At 51.5% G+C, this 17,560-nt stretch overlaps 1 protein-coding gene across 1 annotated transcript in view; it reads right to left on the bottom strand.

Annotated features, from left to right (window-relative positions):
• LOC144676126 (uncharacterized) overlaps positions 1–17,560 on the bottom strand; it is a 74,975-nt gene that overhangs the window by 24,580 nt on the left and 32,835 nt on the right. The gene's annotated exons all lie outside the window — the stretch shown is intronic.

The following is a 17,560-nucleotide window of genomic DNA, read 5'->3' as shown; positions in this document are numbered from 1 at the left end:
TCACCCCCCCAGGATCCTGTCTGTCTTACCCAGGAACCCTATCTGCCTCCCCCAGGACAGTGGGGGAGGAAGGTTTGTGGTGGAGCTCCCCAGGGGTCGGTATTGGGACCCTTGCTTTTCCTGATATATATCAATGATCTAGGTCTTGGTGCGCAGGGGACAGTTTCAAAGTTTGCGGATGATACGAAGCTTGGGAGTGTTGTGAACTGCGAGGAGGACGGTGTGGAGCTTCAAGAGGACATAGACAAGTTGGTGGAGTGGGCAGAGAGATGGCAAATGAAGTTCAATGTGGAGAAATGTCAGGTGATGCATTTTGGTAGGAAGAACATGGACAGACAATATAAAATAAGGGGTGAAATTTTGAAGGGGATGCAGGAGCAGAGGGCCCTGGGTGTACATGTGCATAGGTCATTGAAGGTGGCAGGACAGGTGGAGAGAGCAGTTAATAGTATCCTGGGCTTTATTAAAAGGGGCATAGAGTATAAGAGCAGGGAGGTTATGCTGAATTTATATAAGACCCTCATTAGGCCTCAGCTGGAGTATTGTGCACGGTTCTGGGCACCACATTATAGGAAGGATGTGAACACATTGGAGAGAGTGCAGAAGAGGTTTACAAGAATGGTTCCAGGGTTGAGAAACTTCAGTTACAAAGATAGATCGGAGAGGTTGGGACTGTTCTCCTTGGAGAGAAGGAGGCTAAGAGGAGATTTGATAGAGATGTTCAAAATCATGAGGACAGAGTAGATGGGGAGAAGCTGTTCCTGCATGTAAAAGGATCGAGAACGAAAGGGACACAGATTTAAAGTGATTTTCAAAAGAAGCAAGTGTGACGTGAGAAAAAGCTTTTTCACACAGCGAGTGAGTTCGGGTCTGGAATGCGCTGCCTGGGAGTGTGGTGGAGGCAGGTTCAATCGAGGCATTCAAGAGGGCATTAGATGATTATTTGAATAGAAACAATATGCAGGGGTCTGGGGAAAAGACAGGGCAATGGCTGTAGTCCATAATGCTCATTTGGAGTGCCGGTGCAGACATGATGGGCTGAGTGACCTCCTTCTGTGCCGTTAAGATTCTGTGGTTCTGTGGTGTGGCACCTTATCAAATGCCTTCTGGAAATCCAAGTGCAGTGCATCTACAGGCTCCCCTTTATCCAGAGTGCATGTTAATCCTTTTTAAAACACCAATACGTTGGTTAAACACGATTTCCCTCTCACAAAACCATGCTGCCTCTTCCCGATTACCTTGAGCTTCCCTGACTCCACAGCTATTTACTGATCGACTCTAGCACCTTCCCCATGCCAGACATCAAGATAACTGGCCTATAGTTTCCTGTTTGCTGCCTCTGTCAATTCTTGAATAGAGGGATTATATTTTCACCTTTCCAGTCTGATGGAACCTTTCCAGAACCTAGCGAATTTTGGAAAATTAGCACCAGCACATTGACTACCTCATTAGCCGCCTCTTTTAAGACCCTAGGATGAAGTCCATCTGGACCTGGAGACTTGTCAGCCCCCAGCTCCATCAGTTTAGTCAGTACCGCTGCCCTCGTGATTGTAATTTCACCAAGTTCCTCTCTCCCCCTCCACATCCCGATTTACAGATATTACTGGAATGGTTTGTGTATGATCGATAGTGAAGACAGAAGCAAAATACTTCTTCATTTCATTTGCCATTTCCTTATCTACTATTAACTCCCCACTGTCACTCTCTAGAGGACCAACACTCACTTTCCTTACTCTTTTCCTTTTTAAATGACTGTAGAAACTTTTGCTATCTGTTTTTACATTTCTAGCTAGCTTCCTCTCGCACTAATTTATTTCTCCTGATTAACCTTTTAGTCACTCTCCGTCGTTCTTTGTATTCTGCCCAATCACCTGACCTGCCGCTCATCTTTGCGCAGTGATATGCTTTCTCCTTAAGTCTGATGCTTTCCTTAACTCCTTTAGTTAACCACGGATGGTGGGCCCTCCTTCTGGAATTCTTCTTTGTAGAAGGAATTTCCTTCTTCTGAATACTCTGAAATATCCCCTTAAATGTCTACCACTGCGACTCTATTGATCTATCCCCTAGCCTAGTGTCCCAGTTCACTTCGGCGAGCTCAGCTTTCAACCCCACATAGTTGCCCTTATTTAAGTTTAAAATAGTAGTGCCACGACTCACTGGGGATAGTGCACTGCCGTATAAAACCCCACTGCTCCCCAAGCCAGGACAAATGTGGGAAGTTTAATCAGGCCCAGCAAATTGTCCCAATTCTACCCAGCTGTTTAATTGAGGTTAAAAGGGATACAAGCACCAGGTTTGTAAATTTAACAAGCAAATAGCTGTTCATTAAACAAATTGCCTGTGGCAAAAGGGAGAAATATGAACTGCTAACTTTTGACTCTATAACTTAAACTCTACCCCTTCTTAAAAACTCCTATACACACACACACACACACATAACACACACAAAACATGGATTTTACGGGTGAGATAAAACAGTTCAGTATCACCAATCCGGAGTTCAGGATTAGATGGGTTGACTTTGATCGCTTCCTTCCACATTTCTTGCAGGCTAACACGTGGTGGTCTCCCAGTCTGTAGTTCTCTGGTTGAAACTTGCTTTTAATGTCCCCACTGGTCATTTTTTTCCCCTTTTTCCTCCTGACAGGAATCACTCAAAGAAAGCAGCACACAGCGATGTGAGGAATGGTAGGTAGCTACTAATGGCAGGATTACTGAAGCCTTACAAAGCTCGGGAGCGGGGCAGGGGTGGGGAGGGATTTCAGGCCTTCTCTCTTTTCAGACTAGCAGCTGATCTACTGCACTAACCTCACACAGAACCTGGCCACTTGGTCAGGAGCCAATCAAAACTCTGCTGCTAGGCAGTTCCCTCCTAAACTGGGTCTCCGTTCCGGCACTATTCTGAACAGCCTGGCACACACGGTTCCAGGATAGCAGCATTGTAGGTTTTTTACTTCCTGCTCCATTGAACCTCTTTTAAACTGCAGCCATGGTAGTTTTTAAAGCCACAGTCCAAAAAATAAAAATATGTTCTTTACACTGGTCTTAGACCCATTCTTCTCCCTTTCAAACTGGATGTAAAACTCAAACATATTGTGGTCGCTGATACCGAGGGGTGCCTTTACTCTGAGGTCATTAGTTAATCCTGTCACGATACACAATGCCAAGTCTATATAACCTGCTCTCTGGTTGCTTCCAGAACATGCTGTTCAAAGTAACTATCTCGCCCAGGCTGCTACTGCCAATCTGATTTTCCCAGCTTATATGTAGATTAAAGCCACCCATGATTATTGCCATCCCTTCCTCACATGCACCCGATATTTCTTCTTGTATACTTTGTCCTAAACTGTGGCTGCTGTTAGGGGGCCGGTAGACCACTCCCACTAATTACTTTTTCCCCCTACTATCGTCTCCACCCAAACTGATTCTATAGCCTTATTTCCTGAACCAAGGTCACCTCTAACTATTGGACCAATGCCACATTTGGTTAACAGTGCTACCCCTCCACCTTTACCTAGCTTCCTATTCTCCTTGAATGTCATGTACCCTTCAATATTCAGCACCCAATCCTTCTCATCCTGCAGCCACGTCTCCGTAATGGCTACCAGATGATATTTCTTTACTTCAATTTGAGCTATCAATGCATTGACTTTGTTATGAACGCCATACACGTTCACCTACAGAGCCTTAAATTTTGTCTTTTTATCTTTGCAACATCTCTTCTCGAGTGGTGTCTTCTTAGGTTTTTATTCTCTCTGTCCCTTCCTGCCATTCTCTGACTCTCATTTCTCACATTACTATTTTGCCCTCCTATCTTGACTCTACCCCTTGAATTGCTACCTCTACCCAAACTTGATCCCTCACCCCTCTTCTTTAGTTTAAAGCCCTCTCTGCTTCCCTGGTGATGCGATTCACAAGAACACTCGATCCCCAGCACGGTTCAGGTGTAGACCGTCCCAACAATACAGCCCCCACTTTCCCCAGTACTGGTGCCAGTGCCCCACAAACCAGAACCCACTTCTCCCACACCAGTCTTTGAGCCAAACATTCGTCTCTCTAATCTTATTTGCCCTCTGGCAGTTTGCCCGTGGCTCAGGTGATAATCCAGAGATTCTTATCTTTGAAGTTCTGCTTCTTAAGTTGGCACCTAGCTCCTCGTACTGACTTTGCAGAAACTCCTTCCTTGTCCTGTCTATGTCGTTGGCGCACACGTGGACCATGACAACTGGATCTTCCCCCTTCCACTGCATGTTCCTCTCCACCCTGAGCAAATATCCCAAAACCCTGGCACTGGGCAGGCAGCACAGCCACCCGGACTCTCGCTCTTTGCTGCAGAGAACAGTATTAGTCCCCCCTCACTCTGCTATCCTCCACTACCCCTGCATGCCTGTTTTCTATCCCCGCTTGGATGCCTTCCTGAACCATGGTGTCATGACCAGCCTGCTCATCCACCTTGCAGACCTCGCTTTGGTCCACACAGGTTTGACAATGGCAAAGTCTGAGGCTCCTCCACTACTGTCTGCCACTCCTGGGCTTGAGCTGAAAAAGAATCCAGGCTGACGCTCCAGTGCCTTACAGAGGGAGTGCTGCACTGTTGAAGGCGCTGTCTTTTGGGTCAGGCGTTTAATGCGTGGATGCAAAAGATCCCATGGCAGTATCTTGAAGAAGAGCAGGTGAGTTGTTGTACATGGCGTCCTGGTCAATATTCGTCCTTCAATGACATCACAAGAAAACAGATGATCTGGTCATTGTGATTTTGTGGGAGCTTGCTGTGCACAAATTGGCTGCTGCATTTCTACATTACGACAGTGACTGGGCTTCTAAAAGCGTGCCAACGGCTGTAACGTGCTTTGGAACATCTGATGGTCGTGAAAAGTGCTATATAAATGCAAGCGTTTTCTCACTTTGCAGTCTTGGTGGACTGACAGCAGTAAATTCTGACACTACTAACCGCAGTAATATCATGTGCTCAGTTGCGAGTTGCTGCAAGTCTGTCCCCCTTCTGTTCACGCTCTCTAAATAAAATCACAAAACCCAGGCTTTTCCTCTACGGTAAAGGGGGCTACCCTGGTGTGAGTCACCTCCAGCCTCGGGTACGTCAGATGCTTCCCGTCACTTGCGAAGTGGGTTTGGCCAAATCTCCATTGCTTCAGGTAACAGGCGGAGGCCCTGAATACAGTCGCTGTGTCTGGAAGCAAAGTCAGGAGGGCAGCAGAATGGGAGCGGGCACCCCAGGAACTGCAGAACACCATTCACAGAATGATGCCAGGTGCGGCCCATAAAGGGGGGAGGCGATGGCGTAGTGATATTGTCACCGGACTGGTAATCCCAGAGACCCGGGGTAATGGCTCTGGGGACCTGGGTTCAAACCCCATCACAGCAGATGGTGTAATTTGAATTCAATAAATATCTGGAACTAATCATCGAACGATGCCCGTTGTTGACTGTAGTAAGAACCCATCTGGTTCACCAATGCCCTTGAGGGAGGGAAATCTGCTGTCCTTACCTGGTCTGGCCTACATGTGACTCCAGACCCACAGTAACAGTGGTTGAGTCTTTAAAAATGCTCTCTGAACAAGGGCAATTAGGGATGGACAATAAATGCTGGCCCGGCCAGCGATGCCCACATCCCACACATGAAGAATACATAAATAACAGATTAAGTTTACAGGAGGTTCAAGTGAAACCTCGACAAGAAAACACAGGAAAATAAACTGAGTAAATCAATTGACTAACATTGCAAAATGTGCACAAGCTGCCTTTGAAACCAAGTGGTTTGCAACTGATAAGATGCCTATCACAATCTCAAGATTGTTTTGATCATTTTTACCGTGCATGACAATGACAGTGCCCTGCATTTATATAGCGCCTTTACATAGCAGAAGGCCCCACCATGCCTCACAGGAGCCTTGGAAACCAAAATTTGACGCCGAGACATTTGCAGGACGTTCCAGAGATAGGTGACCCAAAGCTTGGTCACAGAGATCAGTTTTAAAGAGCGCCTTAAAGGTGAAGGCAGCGAGAGGGAGGCGGAGAGGTTTAGGAGAGGGAATTCCAGGGCTTAGGGCCCAGCCAGCTGAAGGCGCGGCTGCTAATGGCGGAGCGATTAAAATCGGGGGTGGGAGGGCTAAGAGGCCAGAATCGGCCAGGATTGGAGAAGCGCGCAGGGTTGCGGAGCTGGAGGAGGTTAGGGGTCGGGAGGGGGAGAGGCCATGGAGGGATTTGAAAACAAGGATGAGAATTTTAAAATCGAGGCATTGCTGGACCTGGGCCAGTGCAGGTCAGCGGACACAATGTGCGATGGGCGAGTGGGACTTGGTGCGAGTTAGGTGAGAGTTTTGGATGAGTTCTAGTTTCTGAAGGGCAGGGTGGTGGGGGACAATGGGAGGTTGACCAGGGATTCAAACAATGACCATTTTGGAACTAAAGAGCAGAGGCAAAGAAGGGTCCTGACGCAAGTCCCTTAGGCACCCTCGGTTTTTAGATTTCACCATACTGTCCATCAGAAGGAACAGCGATTGACGCACACACTCCATGGATGGTACTCAAATAATTTGAAAGGATATGGGGTAAAGGCGGTTATATAGAGTTAGCTTTCAGGTCAGCCATGATCGCCTCGAGTGGCAGAACAGGCTTGAGGGGCTGAATGGCCTCCTTCTGTCCAATCAATGAGGGGCCATCAACAAAGCTAAAAGGATGTCGAGAGTCAAAAGCAGGTTTACGGGTCAGTGAAGGTTGTGATAAAACTGCACAGGCCATTTGGCCAGGTGGATTCTGGCACCCAAACTCTGGTCAGTCAACACCATTGAGGCAGTGCAGAGCCAAGCCACCAGGCTCATCCACAGTGTCAAGGGTTTGGGCATCGGTGAAAGACTGGCCGGTCTTACATAGAATCACACAGGGTACACGGCTCAGAAATAGGCCATTCAGCCCAACCAGTCCATGCCAGTATTCAGGCTCAATTTGAGCCTCCCCCCCCATCTTTTCTCATCTAAATCTATCATCGTAACCCTCGATTCCCTTCTCCCCCATATGTTTGCCTCGCTTTCCCTTCAATGCTAATAGTATGTTAATTATATTGCTAAGACATGCAAGCAAAGGGTATTGTTTAATTAAGTACCTAGAGCATTTACACAGAGAGACCTGCTGGGACATTGGGTTTGTAGGTAGGAGGCAGACATGTACCTGCTGCATTCTTCAAATAGCAAAACAATCAAGAAAAGGATTTGCATCTCGTTTTATACTTCACCATCTAGTATGGCTGGGCCAGCACTTGTTGCCCATCCCTAATTGCCCTCTCGAATTGTTGCAGTCCGTGTGGTGTAGGTACACCCACTGTGCTGTTAGGAAGGGAGTTGCAGGATTTTGGCTCAGCGACAGTGAAGGAATGGCCGATATATTTCCAAGTCAATGTAGTGAGTGACTTGGAGGGCAACTTGCAGGTGGTGCTGTTCCCATGCATCTGCTGCCCTTGTACTTCTATGTGGTAGAGATCACAAGATTGGATGGTGCTGTCTGAGAGCAGAGGGGCTGCAAAAACAGATGAAACATGATAAAAATATTGAGCACCAACAATAAGCGATAAGAAAGTAGTTGATGAGTATTATCTTTTATGTTTTATTTTTAACTAAGTTTTATTACAACCAGTAACATGTGTTAAGCATTAGGATGATTTATCAGTACTAGTAAGATGTGTTAGTATTGGTAAGGTTTTCTAGCATTAGCAAGGTTAACTAACAAATAAAGGAATGGTCAGGGCTGCTGCAACCTCGGGAGTGCGCATCCCGTGCAACGTGGGAACTCCAGGACGCTTCCTGTGTCCTGGACAACCATTTGTGCAGGAAGTGTCATCAGTTGCAGCAGCTTGAGCTCCAGGTTTCGGAACTGGAGCAGCAGCTGGCTTAATCGCAATGCATCCACAAGGTTGAGAGCTTCGTTGGATAGATTATCGGAATATAGACTGGGATAGTTGCAGTGTAAAGGTCAGAGGTGGGCAACAGTTCCTAGAGTGTGCTCAGGATAATTTTCTACAGCAGTACGTGTCCAGTCAAATGAGAAAGGAGACACTGCTCAACTTGGCTCTTGGAAATGAAGTGGATCATGTGTCAGTGGGGGAACATTTAGGGGACAGTGATCATTGTAAAATAAAGGTAGAAACTTTAAAGGAGGTGCAGGAACAGAGGAAAATAGGTGTATATGTACATAAGCCATTGAAGATGGCAGGACATGTTGAGAGAACAGTTAATAAAGCATATAGTATCTTAGGCTTTATTAATAGGTGCATTGAGTACAAAAGTAAGGAGGTCATGTTAAATGTGTATAAGCGACTAGTTAGGCCTCATCTGGAGTATCGCGTCCAGTTCTGGGCGCCATACTAGAGGAAGGATGTGAAGTCATTGGAGAGAGCACAGAGGAGATTCACAAGAGTAATTCCAGGGATGAAGAACTGTTGCTATGGGGATAGATTAGAGAGATTGGGGCTGTTTTCCTTGGAGAAAAGAAGGCTGAGGGGAGACTTGATAGAGGTACTCAAGATCCTGAGGGGTATAGACAGGGTAAATAGTGAGAAACTGCTCCCAAGCGAGAGAGCATCAAGAACTAGAGGGCACAGATTCAAAACAATTGGCAAAAGGGGTAAATGTGAGGTGGTTGGAGTCTGAAACGAGCTTCCTGAGAGGGTGGTGGAGGCAGGATCGCTCGAGGTGTTCAAAAGGGAATTGGATGTCTATCTGTGGAGAAAGAATGTGCAAGGTTACAGGGATATTGCAGGGGAGTGGGGCTAGGTACAGACTCGATGGGCTAAATGGCCTCTTTCTGCACTGTAAAGATTCTGTGTCATAAGGTTTTGGATGACGACAGAAAAAGACAAAGAACAATCCAGGGTAAGAATAATTAACTGGAGGAAAGTCAACTTCAATGGGGTAAGAATGGAGCTGGGCCGAATAAATTGCAGCCAAAGGTCGGCAGGGTAACCTACAGCTGAACAATGGGCTTCAAAGAAGTGATGACTCAGGCGCAGTCAAGGTATATTCCCTTGAAAAGGAAAGGTAGGGCAAACAAACCCACAGAGATCCACACGCTCTTGCCTATCTCTGCCCTATACACTGCAACTATCCCAGTCTATATTCCGATAACCTATCCAACGAAGCTCTTGACCTTATGGATGCCTTGTGGTTTCGCCAGCTGCTGCTCCAGCTCCGAAACCTGGAGATCAAACTGCTGCAGCTGATGACACCTCCTGCAGAAACGGTTGTCCAGGACACAGGTTGCGTCCTGGAGTTCCCATATTGCACGGGATGTGTACTGTCCCGGGATGACAACGCAGATAGAAATTAAGATGAAGAAGAAAAAGTGTGCTTGTGACAGGTATCCGGTAGAAAATACAACTGAGAACCAAGAGGAATGCAGAAGGTTCAGAGGGCAGATGATAAAGCAGATAAGTGGAGCAAAGGGGGAGTATGAAGAGAGACTGGCAGCTAACACAAAAGGGAATCCCAAAGTCTTCTATAGGCATATAAATAGTAAAAGGGGGGTAAAAGGAGGAGGAGGGCCGATTAGGGACCAAAAAGAGGATTGAAAAATGGAGGCAGAGAACATGTCTGAGGTATTAAATGAACATATTGCATCAGCCTTTACCAAGGAAGTAGATGCTACCCAGGACATGGTGAAATGGAGGAAATTCAGCCACTCGAACAGTTTAAGATTGATAAGGAGCAGGTGTTGGATAGGTCGCCTGTGCTTAAAGTTGATAAGGCACTGGAACCGGATGAGATGCACCCAAGGATATCGAGGGAGGTGAGAGTGGAAATTGCAGAGGCACTGGTCATACTTTTTCTATCTGCCTTAGACTCAGGGGTGGTGCCAGAGGACTGGAGAACTGCAAACATCATGTCCCTGTTCAGAAAAGGGATAAGGATAAGCCCAGCAACAACAGACCAATCAGGTTGACTTCACTGGTGGGGAAACTTATCGAATCTGTTATTTGGGACAGAATTAATAGTCACATGGAGAAATGCAAGTTAATTAAGGAAAGCCAGCATGGATTATTTAAGGAACAATCATGTTTAACTAACCTGCTGCAGTTGTTTGAAGAGGTAACAGAGAGGGTGGATGAGGGAAATGCTGTTGATGTTGTATATATGGACTTCCAAAAGGTATTTGATATAGTGCCACACAACAGACTTGTGAGAAAAGTTATAGCCCATGGAATAAAAGGGACAGTAGCAACATGGATACAAAATCGGCCGAGTGACAGGAAACAGATTAGTGGTTAATGGGTGTTTTTCGGGCTGGAGGAAGGTTTGTAGTGGAGTTCCCCAGGGGTCGGTATTGGGACCCTTGCTTTTCCTGATATATAATCAATGATCTAGACCTTGGTGCGCAGGGGACAATTTCAAAATTTACGGACGATATAAAACTTGGAAGCATTGTAAACTGTGAGGGGGGCAGTGTAGAACTTCAAAAGGACATAGACAAGTTAGTGGAATGGACAAATAAGTGAGGGATGAAGCTCAATGCAGAGAAATGCGCGGTGATACATTTTGGTAGGGAGAAAGTATAAAATAAAGGGTACAATTCTATAGGGGGTGCAGGAGCAGAGGGCCCTGGGTGTACATGTGCATAGATCATTGAAGGTGGCAGGACACACATAAAGAGCGATTAATAAAGCATATAGTATCCTGGGCTTTATTAATAGGGGCATAGGGTACAAAAGCAGGGAGGTTATGTTGAACTTGTATAAGACACTCATTAGACCTCAGCTGCAGCATCGCGTCCAGTTCTGTCTGTTGCAGTTTAGGGAGGATGTGAAGGCATTGGAGAGAATGCAGAAGAGGTTTGAGAGAATGGTTGCAGGGATGAGGAACTTCAGTTGTGGGGTCAGATTGAAAAAGTTAGGACTGTTTCCCCTGGAGAAAAGAAGGCTGAGAGATTTGATAGGGGTGTTCAAAATCACGAGGGGCCTGGACAGAGCAGAGAGGGAGGAACTGTTCCCACGCGCGGAAGGATCGAGAACCAGAGGGCACGGATTTAGAGTCACTGGCAAAAGGACCAAAAGCGACATAAGGGAAAGCTTTTTCACGCAGTGGGTGGGCTAAGACCTGGAATGCACCGCCTGAGGGTGTGGTGGAGGCAGGTTCCATCGAGGCTTTCAAGAGACAATGGGGTGATGATTTGAAAAGAAAACAACGTGCCGGGTTGCGGGGAGAAGGCAGGAGAGTGACAGCCAGGCGAATCGTTCATTGGGTGAGCCGGTGCAGACAAGACGGGCCGAATGGCCTCCTTCTGCGCTGTAACAATCCTGCGGTTCTGTTGAAGGAGCCTTGGTGCGTTGCTATGGTGCGTCTTAGTTATAGAAATAAGATATCGTGCTCGATTCGCTTTTGGTGTGACCTCGGCAAATATGTGACGCAACATTTAGTGATCGATGTGTTTGTATTCCGAGATCACTTTGATCCTCTACCCCACCTAGACTCACACCTTCCGGGTAACAAGAGACCTCCTTACCCTGCCTTTCCAAAGGTACCGCCTCCCAGTTACCCGTGTTGAACTGCATTTGGCAATTATTCGCCTAATCATTTGTTGCAGTCCCCCCCCCTACCTCAGTATCAACTTTCTTCCCCTGTCGCGTGGTCCTGGATCGCGCCTTAAGGAGAGGCGTCTAGACGCGAGTGGTGCCTAGACAGCAAAGGACGAGGGAAGGTTTCATCCGGTTAATCACTTAGGGAGTGGCCAGACTGGATAAAAAGAAGTGAGACTTGGGAGATTCATCCAGTTCCTCTTTCTACCATCCCCTCAGGCACATGACACCTCAAACGAAACTACCCTCGCAGAGCACGAGATCATGGGTTCCGGTTAACGGAAGACAAATTTAGAACTGATACTAGGAAGCTGTTGACACAGAGAATTATCGTCAATGGATTGAGGGACAGAATAGGTCATCACCGTATGTATCATAGAAAGATTCAGCGCAGGAGGGAGTCCATTCAGCCCCTCATGCCTGTGCTAGTTCTATGAAAGAGCCATCCAATTAGTCCCACTGCCTCCCTCCACAACTCTTTTCCCTATAGCTTGGAATTTTTTTTTATTAGCTTCGAGTGTTTACCCATTTCCTTTCTGAAAGTTATTACTGTGTCTCCTTCCACTGTCCTCTCAGGCAGCGCGTTGTCCTTCTGAGAGGAGCTACAATGGATGGGCTGAATGGCCTCACTGACCCACAATTATCACTCGATCCTGCTTTGAGTTTTTTTTTCAGGAATGAAAGTCGGACCAACGTTGGGCTCATTCGGGTGTTTAAAAGTCTTGGGGAGAGGGAAGGGAGCGAGGCAGTGTATCATTAAGAGGGGCATCTGTAACGCTAAACTGGACAGTCCATCTAAAGCTTGAAGGCTGCTCCCAAAAACTGGGAAATCCCTTCAGACCATTTCTCTTTTCTAGCCAGGAATCAAGGCAAAGTTTGTCAGCAGATATTCCTCCTTTCTCTCTTTCTCTCTCTCTCTCTGTCTCTCTCTCTCTCCCTCTCTGCATCTCTCTCTCTCCCCCTCTCTCTCTTTCTCCCTCTCACTCTGTATCTCTCTCTCTCCCCCTTTCTCTCCCCTGTCTTTCTCTCTCTCTCTGCATCTCTCTTTCTCTCCCCCCACCATCTCTCTCTCTCCCTCTTGCTCCATCTCTCTTTCTTTCCTTCTCTCTCTCCCCCTCCTCTCTCTCTCCATATCTCTCTCTCGATCTCTCTGTGTCTCATCCTCTCCCCCTCTTTCTGCCCTCTCTCTCTCTCTCTTGCCCATCTCTCTCTCTCTTGCTCCATCTCTCTCTGTATCTCTCTCTCTCTCTCTCTCCCCTGTCTCTCTCTTTCTGCATCTCTCTCCCTCCCCTGTCTATTTCTCTCCTGCACCTTGCTCTCTCTCCCTCTCCCTTCATCTCTCTCTGTATCTCTCTCTCCCCTGTCTCTCTCTCACTGCATCTCTCTCGCTCCATCTCTCTCTTGTTCCATCTCTCTCTTTCCCTCTCCTTCTGCATTTCTTTCTTGCCCCGCCTCTCTCTCTCTCACTGCACCTATCTCTTTCCCCCCTTTCTCTCTTTCCCTCTCTCTCACCCCACCCCTCTCCCTCTCTCTCTATCACTCCATCTCTCCCTCTTTCCCTCTCTCTCTCTGCATCCCTCTCTCACCCTGCCCCTCTCTCTCTCTCTTGCTCCATCTCTCTCTCTTTCCCTCTCTCTCTCTCATGACTCTTTATTCTGCTTGGGTAACCACAAATCCCCACCGACTGCCTCCACACTCTTATGGTCAGTTATGGCTTGGTGGGCTGTGCTCTGGCTTCCAAAGGTGGTGGGTTTGAATCACACTCCAGAGATTTTGAGCGCAAAAAACTCCAAGGTTTTTTTTCCGGAGTTTTCCATTGGCCGAGGGTGCGGCCTTTCAGATGAGAATCAAAACCAAAAGCTCAGCGTGTCCTCTCAGGAGAGGGGGTGAAAGGTCCCACAGCCCCTATTTGGATGGAGGTGTGGGGGCATTGGGTGTTGGGGGCATTGGGGGTCGGGGACTGGGGGGTTGGGGGTCGGGGACTGGGGGGTTGGGGGTTGGGGAGTGGGGGTTGGGGGTTGGGTCGGGGACTGGGAGTTGGGGGTTGGGGGTTGGGGGTTGGGGGTCAGGTACTGGGAGTTGGGGGGTGGGACTGGGGATTGGCGGTTGGGGAGTGGGGGTTGGGGAGTGGGGTTTGAGGGTTGGGGAGTGGGTGTCAGGGACCGGGAGTTGGGGGTTGGGGGTCGGGTGTCAGGGACTGGGAGTTGGGGGTTGGGGACTGGGGGTTGGCAGCTGGGGGTTGGGGAGTGTTGGTTGGGGGTTGGGGAATGGGGGTTGGGGAGTGGGGTTTGGGGGTCGGGGACTGGGGCTTGGGGGTCAGGAACCGGCTGCTGGAGAGTGGGGTTTGGAGGTTGGGGAGATGGTGTCGGGGACTGCGGTTTGGGGGTCAGGGAGTGGGTGTTGGAGAGTGGGGTTTGGAGGTTGGGGAGTGGGTGTCAGAGACTGGGGTTTGGGGGTTGGGGAGTGGGTGTCGGGGACTGGGGTTTGGGGGTTGGCGAGTGGGTATTGGGGACTGGGATTTGGAGGTTGGGGAGTGGGGGTTGGCAGTTGGGGGTTGGGGAATGGGGGTTGGGGTTTGGGGAGTGGGTGTCAGCGACTGGGGTTTGGGGGTCGGGGAGTGGGTGTCGGGGACTGGGGTTTGGAGGTCGGGGAGTGGGTGTTGGGGACTGGGGTTTGGGGGTTGGGGAGTGGGAGTTGGGGACTGGGGTTTGGGGGTCAGGGAGTGGGTGTTGGGGACTGGGGTTTGGGGGTTGGGGAGTGGGTGTCGGGGAGTGGGGTTTGGAGGTTGGGGAGTGGGTGTCGGGGACTGGGGTTCGGAGGTTGGGGAGTGGGTGTCGGGAAGTGGGGTTTGGGGGTTGGGGAGTGGGTGTCGGGGAGTGGGGTTTGGGGGTTGGGGAGTGGGGGCTGGGGTTTGGGGGTCGGGGACTGGGGTTTGGGGGTCGGGGAGTGGGTGTCGGGGACTGAGGTTTGGAGGTTGGGGAGTGGGTGTCGTGGAGTGGGTTTTGGAGGTTGGGGAGTGGGTGTCAGGGAGTGGGTATTCGGGGTTGGGGAGTGGGGGCTGGGGTTTGGGGGTCGGAGACTGGGGTTTGGGGGTCGGGGAATGGGTGTCGGGGACTGGGGTTTGGAGGTTGGGGAGTGGGTGTTGGGGACTGGGGTTTGGGGGTTGGGGAGTGGGTGTCGGGGACTGGGGTTTGGAGGTTGGGGAGTGGGTGTCGAAGAGTGGGGTTTGGAGGTTGGGGAGTGGGTGTCGGGGACTGGGGTTTGGGGGTCGGGGAGTGGGAGTCAGGGACTGGGGTTTGGGGGTCGAGGAGTGGGAGTCGGGGACTGGGGTTTGGGGGTTGGGGAGTGGGGTTTGGGTGTTGGGGAGTGGGTGTCGGGGGCTGGGGATTGGGGGTTGGGGAGTGGGTGTCGGGGACTGTGGTTTGGGGCTTGGGGAATGGGATTGGGGGCTGGGGAGTGGGGTTTGGCTGGGGAGTGGGTGTCGGGGACTGGGGTTTGGGGTGTGGGTGTCGGGGACTGGGGTTTGGGGAGTGGGTGTCAGGGACTGGGGTTTGGGGAGTGGGTGTCGGGGACTGGGGTTTGGGGGTTGGGGAGTGGGTGTTGGGGACTGGGGTTTGGTGGTCGGGGAGTGGGTGTTGGGGACTGGGGTTTGGGGGTTGGGGAGTGGGTGTTGGGGACTGGGGTTTGGAGGTTGGGGAGTGGGTGTTGGGGACTGGGGTTTGGAGGTTGGGGAGTGGGTGTCGGGGACTGGGGTTTGGGGAGTGGGTGTCGGGGACTGGGGTTTGGGGGCTGGGGAGTGGGTGTCGGGGACTGGGGTTTGGGGTGTGGGTGTCGGGGACTGGGGTTTGGTGGTCGGGGAGTGGGTGTCGGGGACTGGGGTTTGGAGGTTGGGGAGTGGGTGTTGGGGACTGGGGTTTGGAGGTTGGGGAGTGGGTGTTGGGGACTGGGGTTTGGTGGTCGGGGAGTGGGTGTTGGGGACTGGGGTTTGGTGGTCGTGGAGTGGGTGTTGGGGACTGGGGTTTGGGGGTCGGGGAGTGGGAGTCGGGGACTGGGGTTTGGGGGTTGGGGAGTGGGGTTTGGGTGTTGGGGAGTGGGTGTCGGGGGCTGGGGATTGGGGGTTCGGGAGTGGGTGTCGGGGACTGTGGTTTGGGGCTTGGGGAATGGGATTGGGGGCTGGGGAGTGGGGTTTGGGGGTCGGGGAGTGGGTGTCGGGGACTGGGGTTTGGGGAGTGGGTGTCGGGGACTGGGGTTTGGGGAGTGGGTGTTGGGGACTGGGGTTTGGTGGTTGGGGAGTGGGTGTTGGGGACTGGGGTTTGGTGGTTGGGGAGTGGGTGTCGGGGACTGGGGTTTGGGGAGTGGGTGTCGGGCGCTGGGATTTGGAGGTTGGGGAGTGGGTGTCGGGGGCTGGGGATTGGGGGTTGAGAACTGGGGTTTGGGGGTTGGGGAGTGGGTGTTGGGTGTTGGGGAGTGGGTGTCGGGGGCTGGGGATTGGGGGTTGAGGACTGGGGTTTGGGGGTTGGGGAGTGGGTGTTGGGTGTTGGGGAGTGGGTGTCGGGGGCTGGGGATTGGGTGTCGGGGACTGGGGTTTGGGGGTTGGGGAGTGGGTGTCAGGGACTGAGGTTTGGGGGTTGGAGAATAGGGGTTGGGTGTCGGGGACTGGGATTTGCGGGTTGAGGTGTGGGTGTCGGGGACTGGGTTTTGGGGGCTGGGGAGTGGGTGTCGGGGACTGGGGTTTGGGGAGTGGGTGTCGGGGACTGGGGTTTGGAGGTCGGGGAGTGGGTGTTGGGGACTGGGGTTTGGGGGTTGGGGAGTGGGAGTTGGGGACTGGGGTTTGGGGGTCGGGGAGTGGGTGTTGGGGACTGGGGTTTGGAGGTCGGGGAGTGGGTGTTGGGGACTGGTGTTTGGGGGTTGGGGAGTGGGAGTTGGGGACTGGGGTTTGGGGGTCAGGGAGTGGGTGTTGGGGACTGGGGTTTGGGGGTTGGGGAGTGGGTGTCGGGGACTGGGGTTTGGGGAGTGGGTGTCGGGGACTGGGGTTTGGGGTGTGGGTGTCGGGGACTGGGGTTTGGGGGTCGGGGAGTGGGTGTTGGGTGTTGGGGAGTGGGTGTCGGGGGCTGGGGATTGGGGGTTGAGGACTGGGGTTTGGGGGTTGGGGAGTGGGTGTTGGGGACTGGGGTTTGGAGGTTGGGGAGTGGGTGTTGGGTGTTGGGGAGTGGGTGTCGGGGGCTGGGGATTGGGGGTTGAGGACTGGGGTTTGGGGGTTGGGGAGTGGGTGTTGGGTGTTGGGGAGTGGGTGTCGGGGGCTGGGGATTGGGTGTCGGGGACTGGGGTTTGGGGGTTGGGGAGTGGGTGTCAGGGACTGAGGTTTGGGGGTTGGAGAATAGGGGTTGGGTGTCGGGGACTGGGATTTGCGGGTTGAGGAGTGGGTGTCGGGGACTGGGTTTTGGGGGTTGGGGAATGGGGGTTGGGGGTTGGGGAGTGGGGGCTGGGGTTTGGGTGTCGGGGACTGGGGTTTGGGGAGTGGGTGTCGGGGACTGGGGTTTGGGGGCTGGGGAGTGGGTGTCGGGGACTGGGGTTTGGGGAGTGGGTGTCGGGGACTGGGGTTTGGGGTGTGGGTGTCGGGGACTGGGGTTTGGGGGTCGGGGAGTGGGTGTTGGGTGTTGGGGAGTGGGTGTCGGGGGCTGGGGATTGGGGGTTGAGGACTGGGGTTTGGGGGTTGGGGAGTGGGTGTTGGGGACTGGGGTTTGGAGGTTGGGGAGTGGGTGTTGGGTGTTGGGGAGTGGGTGTCGGGGGCTGGGGATTGGGGGTTGAGGACTGGGGTTTGGGGGTTGGGGAGTGGGTGTTGGGTGTTGGGGAGTGGGTGTCGGGGGCTGGGGATTGGGTGTCGGGGACTGGGGTTTGGGGGTTGGGGAGTGGGTGTCAGGGACTGAGGTTTGGGGGTTGGAGAATAGGGGTTGGGTGTCGGGGACTGGGATTTGCGGGTTG

This window comes from Cetorhinus maximus, unplaced genomic scaffold, assembly GCF_964194155.1.
Source record: "Cetorhinus maximus unplaced genomic scaffold, sCetMax3.hap1.1 HAP1_SCAFFOLD_1372, whole genome shotgun sequence".
Lineage (NCBI taxonomy): Eukaryota > Metazoa > Chordata > Chondrichthyes > Lamniformes > Cetorhinidae > Cetorhinus > Cetorhinus maximus.
This window is presented reverse-complemented; position numbering and strand designations above follow the sequence as displayed.